Source organism: Dipodomys merriami, unplaced genomic scaffold (genome assembly GCF_024711535.1).
Source record: "Dipodomys merriami isolate MVZ:Mamm:240054 unplaced genomic scaffold, mDipMer1.0.p SCAF_20, whole genome shotgun sequence".
NCBI lineage: Eukaryota > Metazoa > Chordata > Mammalia > Rodentia > Heteromyidae > Dipodomys > Dipodomys merriami.
In genome coordinates this window covers 5,487,790-5,504,739 of record NW_027203382.1, presented here as the reverse complement: position 1 = coordinate 5,504,739, position 16,950 = coordinate 5,487,790, and positions in this window count along the sequence as shown.

Sequence of the window (16,950 nt, the reverse complement as noted above, 5' to 3'; positions counted from 1 at the left end):
AGTTAAGAGATTGAGTGACTTTTATACTCTTCTAAATGTTTTAAAAAATCTGGGTGGGGGGGCGGCTTTTGGAATTTAAAATCAAACACTCACGCTTTTTAAGAAAATTATCAACCACTCAAATTACATCACTAACCCTTTTAACTTTTTAAATTTCTTTTTAGATAGACTTCTAGTAGTCAGTACTGTAGTTACTATTCTTATTATTTTTTCTATTATCTTCACTTTATAAACTAAGGGCAAGGAAGGCTAATCAATTTGTCTTAATAACACAGGGGGAGGAATTCGGGAAGATGGCAGAGGAGAAGCTGGAATCTGAACAAGCTCTCACATAGAAAGCAGTTTTAGAGTTCCAGTGAACACTCCTAAGCCAGAGAATCACACCAAGTGTTCCATCACAGGACAGAGAGTTAGAAAAGAGAGGGGAAGCCAAGACAAGGAGACATATCTGAGCGCCTGCCAGCAGCCGCCGCTTGGCGGCGGCAGGGTCGCAGTGGCAACTGCACCCGGGGCCATACCTGAGTGCTCACACAGAGAGTCCGGGACGAAGGAGCAAGACACAGCAGGCGAGAGGATTCTACTCAACACCAGCAAGAACCGACAAGGAGCGGACATCTTCATCCTGCAGTTTGCAGACCAGAGACGACCCAGGATCCAAGACTCGGTATGAGTACAAGCCTGACAGTCCTCACTCCTTCTCAGGGAGCAGAGGAGGGGAGGCCACCCCTCCCCCCCAGCACCGGTGATCTCCATCTTGGATACAGACAAAGCTCCGAGGAGCTGCTAGATCCAACTCAGGCCTTGGAATAAAATGAGTCATTTAGCAGGTTACAAGAACTTAACGGCGAAGTGACCTGCCAGACTCAGCTCCATCCAGGAAAAAGTCACCCAGCTCAGGCACCAGCCATTGGAGTGGCTTTCCTCACTGGGTAACCAGAGCCAGAGGCTGCCCCTCCCTCTAGCAGCCTCCACAATCAATTGAAAAACAGAAACCCTGAGAATGGCTCCAGGCTGGGCTCTGTGAGTTTTTCACAAAATAGCCCCAGGGAAAAGCTACTGTTTGTTGAAATGCCTCAACTCTACAAAAACCTAGCCTCATCACCCTTCTTTTGATTCTCAAAGCAGATCACCCTCCCATTAAACTAACCTGGGAGGGGGATATCAAAATCTTGGGTAAAGCAGAGCATTTTTCTGCCTGTTCCAACAAACTGACTTAAGAAACCAATCAAGCCACAGGACCTCAAGCTGACCAGAGACTCCAACAAGAGGCTGGTTACAGACAAAAGGGAGATACAGGATTCTTCCCACCCCTCCCCAAAAAAATAACAAAAAAAAAAAATCAAAGAACTTTTTTTTTTCTTCTTCTTTTCTTTTCTTTTCTTTTTTTTTTTGGTACCTTATATATATAAATTTTTTTTTCCTTTTCTAAAACTTTTATTAATCTTTAATTTTTGCCTTTTTTGAAAAAATAATTGTTTTCCAGTAACTTTTTTTCCCTCTTATAATTTTTATTTTAGGAATACGTGAATGTGCGTTTTCCTTTCTTTTCTTGTCTTCTTTCTCTTTTTCTTTCTTTCTTAATTATCTTTTTGTTTTTTGTCTAGCTCTACTGAACTTCTGATCTTTTTTTTTCTCCCTTTCTTATCCTTTTGACCTTTTCCTCTCTTTTGTTCTTCTGTATGTGACTTAACCCTTGTCCTGCACATCCTCAGATACACCCATAGATTACTAGTAGACCATATCCCCCATTGTGTACACACTTAATCCACAAATTTATTACTCAATCCAAAACCTCTGAGACTTAAATTCCTTAATAGCAGTACTACCTCTTTATACCTATACAATATTTTAAGCATTTTTTTAAGTTTTTCACATCTCCTCTATCTCCCTCCTGTTTTCTCAATATATTCACATTCCTCTCTAAATAGATGGTCTTTCAATCTCCATAACTATATTAATTTTTACGTTTCTATTTTTTTCTGGTCTCTTTTCATTTACCTTTCCCTTTCTTCTTTTTCTTTCTCTCTCTACTTGCATCCTACCCAACCTATTTCCTGCATTGAGATTAGGACATAGTTAATTCTCCCTGTGCCTCCCCACACCAATCTATTCCTATTTTTTACCCACATCTCTCCCTAACCCTAAAAATTTCTGGTTTTCCAAATTCTTCTCTGTGGTTCAAAGCCCATTAACATATAGTTGTTTGATGTTGAATAGATATATCTGTTGAACTAGATTGTATCTGTAGACTATTGACTGTATAAATGCAAACATGGTTGATCGTTGCCTTAAGATAGTGTTCTAGAACAAAACTGGTGGTATTTTCTTCTCAAATGGGCAGAGTAAGCCGGAAAAACACAAGAAAAATGGCAAATCTGGATATCTCAATTACCAATCTTGATAATCAGGGGTCAGATCAGATAATGAACAATCCAGAGGAGAGTTCCCAAATAGCTCTACAAACACTGGTGGCAAACATGATAAATGAGAAGTTTGACAACTTACAAAGGACTCTGTATGAGCGTGATAGGGAGAGAGAGGAGGCATCCCAAAAGTTTATACAGGAATATCATAAGCGTGAGGAAGCTACTCAAAAACTGATCCAGGATTTGCGTGAACAACTTGAGAATACTCAAAGGGAAAGGGAGGAATGGCGTGAGCAGGCAGGCTGAGAACACTCAAAGAGAACTGCACGAATCCCATGAACGGGAGGAAAGAGAACTGCAGGAATCCCACAAACGGGAGGAAGCTAATCAAAGAGTAATTCAGGAATTGAGAGACCAGGTAGAGAATACACAAAGATCACTAAAGGCATTCATGGAATCCATTAACAAAGAGCTGAAGGAAGTCAGGGAGACCACAAAGGGAATGCTGAATGGAACCCAACAGAAGGAATGGGAGTCCAAAGAAACCATAACCAATCAACTAAGTGATTTGAGAATAAACACTGAACACCAAATTAAGGAAGTAAAGAAATTCATACAAGACCTAAAACAGAGCTTCAACAAAGAACTTGAAGCCATCAAAGCTGACCAATTAGAAGGAAAAGAGATAAAAAACAAAGTAGAGAGTCTTGACAGCAGGTTAGACCATGCAGAAGATCGAATCTCAGGGATTGAAGACAGCCTAGATATTATAGAGAAAGAACATACAACTATCCAAGACAAGTCCAAGAAATATGATAGATCTATCCAACACCTGGAAGACACCATCAGAAGGCCTAATCTCAGGATAATGGGTGTAGAGGAGCACCTAGAAACAGAAGTTAATGGTCTAGGAAATTTGTTTAACAGGATCCTAGCAGAGAAATTCCCAAACATACAAAAAGATAGGCCTATTCAGATACAAGAAGGTTTTAGAACCCCAAATAGACCAGGCCAGAATAGGACATCCCACCATCACATTATAATCCACACAGGATCAACCCAGACCAAGGAAAAGATCCTTAAAGCTGTCAAGGAGAAAAGGTTAATCACTTATAAAGGGAAACCAATTAGAATCACCTCAGATTTCTCAGCAGAGAAAATCAAAGCAAGAAGAGCCTGGAATGATGTATGCCATGCCCTAAAACAAACAACTATCAACCAAGAATACTGTACTCAGCTAAACTCTCCTTCATAACTGAAGGCCAAATAAAAACCTTCCAGAGCAAAGAAAAATTGAAACAATACAACTCCACCAAACCAGCCTTACAAAAGATTCTTAAAGATGTCCTACGGATAGAAAACCAACAAGACTGCAACAAAAGCCAAGAAACTGCAGCCAAACTGAGAATCCAAGAAAGATAAGAAGAACCCAATCACAAAAGAGGGGGATGCAGTGGTGACGCTAGGTTCTGGATAGAGTTGAGGCCTTTCAACAATCAGTAGATTTTTCCTGGGGCTATTTTGTGAAAAAAAAAACTCACAGAGCCCAGCCTAGAGCAGTTCTCAGGGTTTCTGTTTTTCAATTGATTGTTGAGGCTGCTAGAGGGAGGGGCAGCCTCTGGCTCTGGTTACCCAGTGAGGAAAACCACTCCAATGGCTGGTGCCTGAGCTGGGTGACTTTTCCCTCGATGGAGCCGAGTCTGGCAGGTCACTTCCCCGTTAAATTCTTGTGACCTGCTAAATGACTCATTTTATTCCAAGGCCTGGGTTGGAGCTGGCAGCTCCTCTGAGCTTTATCTGTATCCAATATGGAGTGTAAACTTGTTCAACCACTTTGGAAAGCAATGTGGAGGATCCTCAAAAGACTTCACATAGAGCTCCCCTATGATCCAGCAATCCCACTTTTGGGCATTTACCCAAATGTTTACAAACAAGACCACACTAAAGCTACCAGCACAACTATGTTTATTGCAGCATTATTTACCATAGCTAAGATATGGAACCAACCCAGATGCCCCTCAGTAGATGAATGGATCAAGAAAATGTGGTATATATACACAATGCAATTCTATGCCTCCATCAGAAAGAATGACTTTTTCCCATTTGTTAGGAAATGGAAAAGCTTGGAAAAAATTATATTAAGTGAAGTAAGCCAGGCCTATAGAAACATAGGTCCCATGGTTTCCCTTATTTGTAATATCTAGTATATGTATGAGTCAAGCGGAAAAGGTCAGATAATGTGATGTCAGGAAAATGAACCCTTAGATGTGTATTTTAATGTTTTTTTTCTTTCATGCATGTGTTTCTAATGCATTGATAAGATTATCTCTTTGTTGCTTTGTATGTCCTTCCCCCACAGTATAACCCCTACTTTCACTATATTTGATGTCAGTATAACTTGTGGAGTAGATGGGGAAAAACCAGTTGTTTAAGGATTCAGGTGGACCTGTTGCAACAATGAGAAGTACAAGTTGTCATGTCCAAAACGAGCTTTACAATATCGGTGCAGGGGTGGGGGGGAAGGGGGGAAGGATAAGGATTGGGATTGGGGGGGAGGGGGGAGGCTGGGAAGGGATGTGAAGGGTAAACAAAGGAGGAGGTTGCAATGCTTGGTAAGAAATATACGCATTATCCTGCCCATGTAATTGTAACTCCTCTGTACAGTATGTTCACAAATTAAATTAAATTAAATTAAAAAAAAAACCACAGGAAAGCTGCTACAATCTGAAAGTTGCTACAATAGAAATTATCATCAAAATTATATTATTCTAATAACTCTTTAGTTCCTCTTTCTGTAATATTCAATCTGATCTGAGTGCTAATACCAAAAATATCAAGTTACCATTTTATTGAATAAAAAGTTACAGCATCCTAAAGTTAAACTGACTGTATTACATAGAAATAAAAATGTTGTGTTTAGAGTTGGAAATACAGGTATTGATAAAGGGAGAAAAGCTCTGGTTCCCAGTACATATTTAGGTGCAGAAATAATGTCCTAAATTGAAATATTAAGGCAGCACTTCAGAAATCCCACAAGTACTTAATGACCACATGACCACATAAATACTTTCTACAAGTTATCATGTGTCACCAGCTTCAATGATGGACACCAATTCATAATCAAACACTGGATTTTTGTTTGAATATTTATATTTAAACTAAACAAAACTTTGCATATAACTATGCAAAATGAGCAAATTACTAAGCAGGGTAAGTTTTTTTATTGTGAAAATACCATACAGAGGTGTTACAATTACATGGACAAGGTAATGAGTACATTTCTTATCAAGCATTATTGCCTCCTCCTTTGTTTCCCCTTACTCTCCCTTGTACATCTCATTGTTGCAATGGGTCCACCTTCCCCTCCACAAATTATACCTACATCAAATACAATGAAAATAGAGGTTACACTGTGAGTGAGGGACATACAAAGCAACAAAGATGTTTTTTTTTATAAGATGTTACAAATATGTTAGAAACAATAGCAAGCAAGAAAAAAACATTTGAGTCCTTATCTTGGGGCTCATTTCATCTAACATCAATTTATCTGACTGTTTCTGCTTGTCTCAGACATATACTAGTTATTGCAAATACGGGAAAACATGCGATCTATGTTTCTTTGGGCCTGGCTTACTTCACTTAATATGATTTTTTCCAGGTCTTTCCATTTCCTAACAAACTTGTTCAACCACTTTGAAAAGTAGTATGGAGGTTCCTCAAAAGATTCCACATAGAGCTCCCCTATGACCCAGCAATCCCACTTCTGGGCATTTACCCAAAGGAAGACAAACAAGACCATACTAAAGCTACCAGAACAATTATATTTATTGCAGCATTATTTACCATAGCTAAGATATGGAACCAACCCAGATGCCCCTCAATAAACAGGATACGTTTTTGAGAGCACACACAACACAAAATGAAATCACATTACAATTTGATTGGAAATTCTGAATTCATTGCAATATATAGATTTTCTTCTCAGGAACCAAGGCATACATGATCATAAAAGTTACCATAAAGAATATTACACACCAAGTATCAGTGACTCATTCCAAGAATCGTTGTTTGAGGCCAACTCAGGTAGAAAAATCTAGAAGACTCCATTTCCAGTATAAACAAACAGCAAAAACCTATTAGGCTGTAGGAATGTTCAAGTGGTAGAACTTCACCCAAGGAAACAGCTGAGCAAATTTAAGTCCCTGATCTCCAACTGGATAATGACTAAATAAATAAGTAAATAAATAAATAAGATCAAGAGGAATGGAGAAAGTAATGCTGATTACAGAACATAGCCTGATTTGCTCACTATTTCTTTTAAACTAATTTTTATTTTGCTTACTTTTTCTGTAATAATTCCAAATTGAGAATTACACAACTTCTTTTATATGAAGTAAATATATAAACATTGATATGCTGGAAGAAATTCATTTTGAAAACACTTTACTGATTACTGAAACTTTTTTCAGTATGTTGAGGGAAAAGCAGTAGCATATTTGATTTAGGGATATCGAATTACTAAATTGTTTGAGAAGATTAGTTGAGGCTAATCTTATTCCATTTACATACACACATCTAAGTATGTATGTAGAATCTATGTAAAAAATCTTTGTATGTTCATCTCTGTAGAAAATGCAGAATTTGTATACAAAAGTATACATTCTATTTATAGCCAATATTACATTTATATATTTATAACTAGCAGTTCTTATGAACTCTGGATGTTTATTCTGCTACCAACATGAGAATAAACATGTCAAAATCAACTCAGATACCTTGTTGGAAAGAAATTAATTTATTATTTTTCTCTTTATCTAAATGTACTATGTTATCAATTTTTCTGATATAAATGAATAACATTTTCCAGCTGTTAAAACCAGAAAGCTGAGTTTTATCAATCCACGTTTTTGGGGGGTTGTTAAGAAAACTTGGCAGAGTATGCAAGGAGGCAAACAGACAAGTAGACAAGCAGAAGGCAGAGGCCCACTATCAGTCTGTGGGTGCTCTCCAAGAGAGAATATCAATCAAATTTTGACTAATTCCTCATTTGGTAATATTTGAGTATCCTTAATTTTTATTTATTTTTTCTAGTTCTTTAGTTCATCTTTTACCATATTCACCTGGATCAAAATTTTATATACATAATAGATATATGTATTCACACATGCATCCATGCATGTTTATAGGCATAAATAGTTATGCATGTATATTTGTACATATACATCCGTGTATAAAAATCTGATTCCAATTCATTCCAGTTTTGATAAGTATGAAGTAAACATTATCAGCTAGCAAATGATAATGAAGAATGAATGTTGTAGTTGAATATTAGAGTTGATAGGTAATGAAGTTGTAGTTGATTGGTAATAGAGAAAAGCCTCCCCTCCAGAACAACTCCACCTTCCTAGTTCTTGAAATTATAAGAGCTGGCAGCTTGACACTCCACGCTTGATGCTCTCTTGTTGAAAATAAACAATTTCGCAGAGCATGGTCTTGACCAGGTCACTCAGAGCCCATAATAGATAATGACAAAAAACACACTTTTGAAGAATAAAGCATAGAGAGAGAAATATAGAAAGAACAATGCTTGATAGGAAATGTACTCATTACCTTGCTCATGTAACTGTAACCCCCTCTGTACAGTATTTTTACAATAAAAGACATATTAAAAAAACAAACTACTTATGAATAAAGACTGAGAAAAAGATGAATGGTTCCCTAAGCATAAAATGACCACATTGCCTCCAAGTGTAGCCCATATCAGTGCTGATTCTTCCAATTTCAGAATTTTTCTATCTAGATAAGATTAATTTAGATTTATTCTTACTTGACCACATTCAATATATTAGCAAGCTCTAACCCACCAAATAAATCATCCAACATTATTTCTAAATCTTTTTAAAGCACTTTTCAAGCAGTATTTATATCAATTATAAAAGTAAATCATTAAGATATTTCTGTTTATGCATATAATGTATTTGATCATGATCACCCTGTATTGTCTCTTCTTATCCTCCCCTACTTTCTCTTATTTTCTCTCTCATCTGCCCCTCTAGCAGTTCTCCTTTTACTTTCAACACAATTTTCCCCTTTCTTACTTTCTAACTTCCACAAATGAGAGAAAATAAACAATATTTATCTTTGTGGGACTGGCTTGTTATTACTTAACATGATGGTTTATACCTCATACTTCCTCTCTATCCTTCTCCAAACAAGAGACCCTGTGGTGCCTATGTCTTCTATGATGTTTGGCAAAAACAATCTGAAGGCCTATATAGATTGTAAGCCAGTACACATTCCATAGGTGCTTTAAGCATGCCAGTATACAGATAAATACTTGACTGTTATAAAACTAATGTGGATAGAAGTAAAAAACTAAACATGGCACCAAAAGCTAAAATTTTAAAGTATTTTAAGTGTGCCAAACACCTAAATTATCTCATTAAATTCTTACTACAATCCATAAGAAAATATTGTTTATAATTCATATATAAAATAATAGAGTAGACAGACTTTCTGATGTGCCTAAAATTTACACTATGACTCTCAAATTTTTGAGTTGGTTTTAACTACCAAATCATTTCATATATCTAGTTATGTTTATGAATTTTAAGTTTATTCTGTTCAAATCCTGGCTGCTGTTCAAATGTCTAAAGTCTCAAAGAAATACAAAATAGTATTCAAGCAACAGATGCACTTGTGACTGTGATTGAAGATGTTGCTTCTAGAAACAAAAATATTTTAAGTATATAGGACATCAGATAACTTAAACTGAACATATACTTTATAGTTAAGCACTGCTTGCTAAGTACAGAACAAAGGTCTGTTGATATAAAGATTCCAGATGAAGAAGGCAAAATAGGCACAGAGAAGTTGTTGCAGTCCAAGACCAAAACAGTAAGTCAACAGGCAGATTCCATACATTCTGAGATTTAGAAAAAGAAGAGATCATATTGGACATAAAAATTAGAAAAAATACAGGTGGACCGATTGCAACAATGAGATGTACAAATCGTTATGTTGAAAAACGAACTTTACATCTTTGTGGAGGGGGGGTGAGATGGGAAGGGATGGGAAGGGGAAACATAGGAGGAGGCAACAATGCTTGATAAGAAATTTACTCATTATCTTGACCATGTAATTTTAACCCTTGTATGGTATTTTCTTTCTTTTGTTTGGTGTGTGGGGGGGGGTCCGGTTGTGGGGCCTTGAACTCTGGGCCTAAGACTAGCGCTCTACCACTTGAGCCACAGTGCCACGTCCGGCTCTTTACTTTTTGCTTATGTGGTGCTGAGGAATCAAACCCAGGGCCTCAGGCATGCAAGGCAAGCACTCTACCACTGAGCCACCTTCCCAGCCCTGTCTGTACGGTATTTTCACAATTAAAAAAATTAGAAAAATAATTTATAGCTATTAATTGATTTCTCAAGTTTAAAAACTGCTTAGGACTTTAACTGCTTAGGACCTTTATAAATAGAGAAGAGATGAGATGATTTAAAGAACTTTTCTTCTTCATAATTTATAAAAAAAATCTCACTGACTGAATAAGTTAATGCGATAATAGTATCCAGAGAGAATGACAGAATAGGAAAGCTATCCAAGTTGCAAGATCTATTAGAACAAGGATCAGATTTGATTTGCTCATGCTACCACCACATCAAATGTAGTTTGTAGAGGCCTTAATAAACGAAACCATTTAAAAGATTGGTATGAGATGGAGAATTTAGAGAAATAATAGAAGAAACAGTTTAAAGCCGACTGTATATTTATATAATGCATTTTTTATAGGAAGAACATATTATAAATTTAAAAGCAAATGTGAGTTGTTCCTATGCAGATAATTTCATGAGCTACATCATGAAAAATCTGATTATTTCTAAAGATGAAATAAAAATGCACACTTTTTATTAAATACAATTAAAATGATTAATTTAACAGAAGTTTCACAGAAGGGGTGGGAAAATTGAAACTGAAGACAGGAACTAATTTCATTTTGCTTTAATTAGGAAAACATTAAAAAGTAGTTTACAAAAAGTATTTGAATAAAACATCCAATGGTTAGAATTTGAATGACTTTACCATCTATCCAATTCTACAACAAGAAGGTAAAAAGTAACATTACTAACATAAAGTTGGGATCATCATTACAGACTGAAGCTAAGAAAGGGAAAAAATACTGCGACACAGAGGAATTTGAACAAACAAGGTCTTTGCTAGGATCTGAACACATTCACTTGTTCTCCAAGAATACTTTGTATTACTATCCATAAGTATACATAGATTTCTGTTTGGTTCCATTTGCATTTCTGAGATTCTTCACATTATATGAAGTTGAAAAATTTGTACGCCTTTTTCTTAGTAGTCTGTCATTTGTTATTGAGTCTCAGTTATGAACTTTGTGGCAAGTGAAGAAAAGATAATATTTCTCCACTATATATTTGTGTTTGCATTTTCACAATATACATAGAACTGTACGCTTCCATTGCAGTGAATGTAAATGTCAGTGAATGTCAGTGAACATTGTTAATGTTGATAATGATTATGAGGTTGACAAGAACAAGATTTCACAGATGTTTAATATTGCATTTTGCTAAGATCCACTTTGAAAAGACTGAGTTCTCATATAATTACATAAAATGAGAACATTCACTGGATAATAAACTTCTTGAAAATATGAACCACAGCGTAAGTATCTTAATAGGCACTCCACCTGAATCTTCATTATTATACATTAAATGTAGAAATAAATATAATTTTTTGTAAACACAAGTTTCCAGTAATCTTAAAATACTCTTTGATCTTAGTGACTAATATCTCTTCAGAAGAAAATGATTTTTATGTAGCATTGAATGAATACAGACAGTAAAGTATATATATATATATATATATATATATATATTTATATATATATATATATATATATATATATCTGCCTTAGTAACTATCCCAGGCAAAAAAGTACAAATATTCCATGCATTTCTTTTGTTTCAGTGAGGTTTAAAAAGAGAGAGAAGGTTCCAGTCATCTGAAATCCGACATCTGCCAGTGTGTTCTCTGCACAGTGCTTGTTTCTTGCTTGCAATAGCTGGTTTTTCTCAAAGCAAGCTGTCAATATATTTATCTACTTACATGCTTGCTCTTTCCTACACATTACCCTATGTCATTCTGTCACTTAGTGGAAAATGTTCTACTTTTCATGTTTAATGGTTATTGCTGCTTGTTTTTTTTTTTTTTCTGTCTGTGTCTCAGGGCAAATGTAGGGCTGATGAAATGACATGTTTGACAAGTTCTGAGTCAAAAGAGCAATGTTAATTCAGGACAAGTCATCGCTGACAGCAATGGTGGCAAGACAAATCTGGTATGAGCAGTGTTCTGTTTAAAGGAACCCATTTAGTATTTTCCCTGTTCAATATTTACTAACAGGATCCTGTTAGTAAAGGTATTTACTAAAATACCTTTAGATATTCAAACTTTGGCTTTTTATATTATTGGGGGTGGGGAGAGAAATGTGCTAGAACAGAAATATGAAATATTTAAGAAAAACACATAATTTTCATGGACACTTTGCATTTTACTAAATGTATGTCCCTGTGAATATTCTATAAAATTTTTTATGTAAGAATATAAAAGATTATTGGTATTTCCCTAGCTAGTAACAACTGAGACTATCTTTATAAATGACTAACCTAGGCTTCTACCAAAATGATTGACATTGATATTTAAATGTATATGATTACATAGCCAATCAACATTTTTTATTGTGAAAATACCATACAGAGGAGTTACTATTACATAGGCAAGATAATGAGTACATTTCTTATCACGAATTGTTGCCTCCTTCTTTGTTTCTCCCCTTACCATCCCTCTCCATCCCCCCCCCCCCCCCCGCCTGCCAAAGTTGTAAAGTCCGTTTTTCATTTATTTATTTATTTATATTGTGAGAATACTGTACAGAGGAGTTACAATTACATGGGCAAGGTAACGAGTACATTTCTTATCAAGCATTGTTGCCTCCTCTTTGTTTCCCCTTCCCATCCCTTCCCATACTGCCCCCTCCCCCACCAGACCCTCCCCCCACTCCCCACCAAAGTTGTAAAGTTCGTTTTCGTCATAACGACTTTTACATCTCATTATTGCAATGGGTCCAACTGTATCCCTATTTAAACAATTTGTTGTTGCCCTTTCCCTCCACAAATTATACCAACATCTTTTGTTCCTTTATCAGGTATGGAATAAATCTCAGAAGAGATGTGATATATAGCCTTAAAAATATTTAAAAGTTATTCATGAGCCCACACTCATACAGATACACACATACCACATACCTGCATTGATACACAAACACATAAGTAAGCACAGAAGGATTGAGTAAAACACTTCTTTTTAACTATGTATTGACATCATAGCCTGTATAGCAGAAGGACCAAATTAAACATTGTGCTAGACATGTTAAAGATGTGATTCACAGTGGTAGGAAAAGGACATTGCTTAGGTTTGTATTGTCAAAATGAAAGAAAATATTACTTCCAGAGCTCTAATGTCATGGGAAAAATGGTTATTCTTAAAACAGAGTAACTAAGTAATGCTAGACATATATATTAGCTTAAATATATTTGTATTAATATTTTAAAGAGATCTTTCACTATTAGTTAATTATGAAATTATAGGCCATTATATGCACCTTTAGAAAAATATTAAGTTCAAGATCTTATCTCTTAAGTAAAATAAACTATTCAGGAATCTAGAAATCAAATTTGTTTTAAATTTCTTTTTTTTTATGGACACAAGAGGTTTGTCTTTATTGTTACTGTTTCAAATGTACCATGTAATTTTATTTTTTGTTGTTTCCTTTGTATGTTCTTTCTCCTATGGAATAACCCCTGTTGTCACTGTATACTGTATAAGGGTAATAACAAAACGCTGAAACAAGGACACAGGATGACCCATTGCAACAGATACCCACAGGACCATATGTTAGAAGTGAACTTTACAACATTGGGCAGGGACTAGATGGGTTAGGAGTGTGGGAGCTGGGGGAGGGAAGGGATAGTGGGACAACAACAAGGACCGGAAGGGGTAACAATGATCGACAAGTCATGTACTCATTGCCTTACTCATGTAACTGTAACCCCTCTGTACAACATCTTAACAAAAAAACACAGGCCTCTTATATACAGGATTTCTCCTTTCTCCCCCCCCTCCTTCCCACCTCCTCTTATTCTCTCTATGTATCTCTCTTCTCTCTTACCTCCATTCATGTTCTTATCAATCTCTCTCTCTGTTTCTTTTCTCTCTCTCTCTTTTTGATACTTTTGAGCCACAGTCTTACTAGGTAGCCCAGGCTGGCTAGGACTAATGATTCTCCTGTTTCAGCCTCCTGAGTGCTGTTATCTCTGTTATTGGGATCAAATTAAACCTATGGACAGAATTTCATTATTTTTATGGATGAATCATATTTTTACTGTGTATATAATTTCTTTATTTACTCTTCTGTTACTGGACACCTAGAATGATTTCTCATGTAGGCTATTGTGAACAAGCAGCTATAGACACATGAACACAGACATCTCTTTCACCTACTAATTTCACTTCCTTTAGCTATTTACCCAGAAGTGGAATTGCTGTGTCATGAAGTAGTTTTCTTGTTCTCTCTCTCTCTCTCTCTCTCTCTCTCTCTCTCTCTCTCTCTCTCTCTCTCTCTCTCTCTCTCTCTCTCTTCTCTCTCTCTCTCTCTCTCTCTCTCTCTCTCTCTCTCTCTCTCTCTTTCTGTCTCTCTCTCTCTCTCTCTCTCTTTCTGTCTCTCTCTCTCTTTCTGTCTCTCTCCATCTCTCCCCTTCTTCCCCCCCCCCTTTCTTTCTGTAGAAACTACACTCTTTTCTGCAGTGGATGTACTAACTTACATTCTTTTTTAATTTTTTTTAATTTTTTGTGAATATACTGTACAGAGGGGTTACAATTACATGGGCAAGATAATGAGTACATTTCTTATCAAGTATTGCAGCCTCCTCCGTTGTTTACCCTTCATATCCCTTCCCAGCTTCCCCCTGCCCACCCACCCAATTATTGTTTTAAATTTCTAAAGGGAGTTATTCAAAAAGTGCCACATTAAGAGGTTGACTTAGGAAAAGAGAAGAGAGTAGACAAATAATTTAGAATAATAGTATAGAAAATAGGTCAAGGTAGAAATAGGTAAAGATGTGTTAATTCATTCTAGCTTTTTTATAAAAATGCAGAATGTATTCTACGTAACTTCTTAGATTCCATCTACCTCTTTAGTTTGAATAGATAATGTTTTATTGATAGACTCCCAAAAGTCTGACAACTGTGTATATGACTGTAGATTAAAAGAAGATTCATGCTTTCGAGGACACCTAAGTTAAACAATTCTCAAATGTAGTTGGATTTTAAAAGTAATGGATTAAAAGATAATCTGTGCACCCAACAAGTGGTAGATATAAAAGAAAAAAAATTAAATGAAAATATGCTTCGAAGGTTCCAGTGACCAGAATGGCAAAGGCAGTATCTCAGTGCTTTAATATTCCAGCGTACACTTCTAACTTTGCTAGTTTATAAGCATTAATTGCAAGCAATATCTTAGAGTCTTTCGTTCCCCATTAGATCCTGGTACAGCTGGCAGTAATGCAAGAAAGCAATACAGATGTCCAATGTCTCTAGATTACTGATAGCCATGCCATATTTTCAGAGCAAAGAATTGATCAGACTCAGTCTCTGTGATGGTAGAGTCATTCCTATTAGTAAATTCATACACTGGCATAGTTATCAACAAGGTAAATATGCACTTTAAAAGTCAAGGGAAATGGAAGCTATATATATATATATATATATATATATATATATATATATATATATATATATATATATATATATATAAATTTTAGTTAGGCTTATCAGAAGTCTGTAACCTCTGAAAATACAGATGCTATTTATTGCCTACTTAAATGAGTTCCACTTTTTTATATAATATATATTTTTATTGTACTGTACAGATAGAGTACAGAGGGGTTACAGTTACATGAGTACAGTAATGATACATTTCCTATCGAGCATTGTTACCCACCCCTTTGTTTTTCGCATACAATCCCTTCCCTCCCCACCTTCCCAACTCCTCCCCTCTTCTAAGGTTGTAAATTTTGTTTACAATATAGTGTCTTGTTTGATAATAACAATTGCACTTTGTCAAGTCATATTGAAGTCATATTGACTTCAAATTCTGAAAATAATTCATTTACCCAAACTATATCATGAATTATCATTTCCCAAATACTACCAATAAAAAATTGACTGATAACTAGTTTCCCACAACTCTTGATAAATTATAACAGAATGAAAAGTCAACTTTAGTATGATCAGCCATTTTATTGCTGTTCCTAATATATTTTCATGTTTCATATAGTAAAATATATTATGATTAAAATTTTCTTACATGTCAGTGAAATTTTGGCCTAAGATGTAAGGTTTATTTTATTTATTTATTTGTTTGTTTGTTAATTTTTGTCAGTCATGGGCTTGAACTCTAGACCTGGGCGCTGTCCCTGAACTTTTCAGCTCAGGACTTACAATCTATACTTGAGTCACTCCTGGTATTCTGAGTGGCTTACTGGAGATTACAGACTCACGGACTTAATTGCTCAGGCTAGCTTTGAACCGTGATCCTCAGATCTCAGCCTCCTGCGTTGCTAGGATTACAGGTGTGAGCCACTAGCGTGCATCTTGTAAGGTTTATTAATTTCAGACAAATGCTGTAATCTTATAAAAATTTGGTTCAAATTTATGCATATAAATACACACATACACATGTATTTAGAAGAATTTTTACTACTGTGTTATGTTTATTTTTGAAGAAATAGAAATTCTTTACAGAACTGGCAATGTTTAGCAAATTTCATATGCATTTTGTGCATTGTACTAGCAATTGCACTTCTAGTAAACTTCACTAACTTGGTAAAAAAAATCAGAGTTGTATAAGGTCCTCATAATGGTAATATTTAGATAAAATACCCAAATATCCAATTATAGGAAACTATAAATAAAGTTATATAAATGAAATACTACAGATATTAAAAGGATTACAAAAATTTCTTTCTGAAGCAGGAAGGAAATGTAGTTATTTCAATGAAGTTAGGCCATTTAGAATTTGGAGCCAAGTTCAAACCTCAGATCTCCTATGAACTAATTGGGATACTTATAAAGTGTGTTTAATCTCTCTGAGCCTTAGTTATCCATTCAGCAAAAGGGAATAATAATATCTACTTGGCAGATTTGAGGAGAATGAAATTACATTTCTCAAAGGACTTGAAATTCTTAAATATTGGCTGATTTCAATGATATGTTATGGATGTCCTTTATCCTTTCTAATCATATGTGAGTATATATGCATATATATGAATATTCTCATCATGTTAGAGGTTAAATAATGTATTATCTAATACTATTATGAAAATATAAAAACAATATTAAAATTATATCATGTCAAAAAATTCTATTAGTATGGAAGAGATCACAAATCAATGTATTATATCAAAAGTTACTATAACTATCTAAGGTATACCACATACACTTATAA